Consider the following 2,034-nt stretch of genomic DNA (forward strand, 5'->3'; position numbering starts at 1 on the left):
GAATCAATTTAACACTATGCTTATTTAACAAAATAATAGTATTAGACTCTCCCTTATAGCTTGTGACATGTCTAGCCTCAGGTTCCACACAGCAAATGACTTTCTGAACATGACCCCTGACAGTGCAGACTTTAAGACCAACAGTTGACAAATGGTATCTCATGTAACTGCACAGCTTCTGTACTTCAGAGGACACCATCATTCAAGTGAAAAGAACCTGCAGAATGGGAAAAAAGATTTACCAGCAAAATCTGCGACAGAAGATTAGCAGCTAGAATACTAAATGATCTAAAAAACACTAAGCATCAAAAAATTAATAACCTAATTAAAAATTGGGGCAAGGAACTGAAAAGCGATTTCTCAAGAGATAAATTGCAAATGGCCAAGAAATATTTTTTAAATGTTCAGCATACCTTTAATCTTAGCATTAGGGAGGCAGAGGCAGGTGGATCTCTGTGACTTCAAGGTCAGCCTGGTCTGTACAGGGAGACCCTGTCTCAAAAAGGCCGAAAAAAAGAAAAAGAAATATTATCAGCCAGGCATGGTGGCACAAGCATGACTTTAATCCCAGCATTAGGGAGGCAGAGGCAGGGGGATCTTTGTGAGTTCGAGGCCAGCCTAGACTACATAGTGAGATCCAGGAAAGATGGAGCTAGAGGAAAACCCTGTTTCAAAAAGAAAAGAAAAAAAAAAGTGTTTGTATAGGATATAGCCCGCTTTATTCCAAACCATATTTGACAAATTTCTTTTTAAAACATTGTCCTTCATTTCACCACCCAGGACTGTGTCTTTAACAGTTTTGTAATATTTAATCTAGAGCAAAACCAAGCAGCATCACTTGCACACAGTGGGTGGATGCTCACAACGTGAATGCTGAAAGCTTGGGGATGCAGTTGCACAGGTCTAATCCACTAAAATCATTTGTCTTCTCAAGTTTGCCTCCTTATTCTTACGTATCTGGAGTTTCACCAGGACACAGCCAATGATCTTATGTGTGGCCAACAACCACTAAGTGAGAAATCCTCTCTGTCCTCCCTCCGTTCCTCTTATTCATTCATTTACTCATGAATTCAACAAACATCCATTGTCTGCTAGATGCCTAGACCACAAACATGGCTCCTGCCCTCGATGATTACAATGCAAAGGCAGAATGGATTAACACGTAAATATATAAACACAAATTTACAAATTTTGATTAAGGAGGAGGACAGGTGATGGAAAGATGAACAACAGCGAGAGATGCAATTCTGGAGAGCCTGGCTTTGTAAAGATGGAGTGACCTCCCAGATCACGGAGGATGAAAGGGGAAGGTCCTAAAGTTGTGGACTAGGTTGCTTTACATACAGCTATCAGAAAAGAGACCAGACTGGAGAGGTAGGCCCACCTATGATGGGTGTCTTAACCTCCGGTGAGGATTTGGAATTTTATTCCATGTACTGCCATTTTAGTCCACGTATGGCTTTTCACTTTAGACCCTGCACACTTGGATACTCATAAATAGTTTGTGTTTTAAATTGATTTTACTGCGTAACTTTCAAAGTTTAAAGCGTACTTTAAAAGATTATGAAATGAGACCTTTCATCCCATCCGGTCTCCCAGCCACTTAGTCTTCCTCTAAGGGCACACAAACTAAGCTAAGGTGCACACAACTTTCTAAGTTGTGGCTGAGAGTCTCAGGTTCAGTTTGAAGACTGCCCGAATGCTCCGACAGGAACAGCTCTTCTTGCTGCAGCTCCACGCTCCACGCTCCGGTGTGGCCCACCATTCCAACACGTAGATCCTTAGATCCGCCCGTGCTGGGGTACACAGCTCGCATGCTCCTTCCCACGCCGGGCTCCGGCCCTCACCCGACTCTCCCGCAGTTCGCGCACCCCCTGGCTGAGCACCCGGCTCAGGTGTGCGCAGCTGCTCTGCGCCCTCAGCCTTCAGGTCAGAGCCCTGAGCACAGGCCGTACACATGGGGGCGAGAACACCATCTCCAAGCTAGCTGCGACCTGGGCGGGCTGGGGCGGGCTGGGGCGGGCTGGGGCGGGC

Source organism: Nannospalax galili, unplaced genomic scaffold, assembly GCF_000622305.1.
Source record: "Nannospalax galili isolate Female #2095 unplaced genomic scaffold, S.galili_v1.0 scaffold59, whole genome shotgun sequence".
Lineage (NCBI taxonomy): Eukaryota > Metazoa > Chordata > Mammalia > Rodentia > Spalacidae > Nannospalax > Nannospalax galili.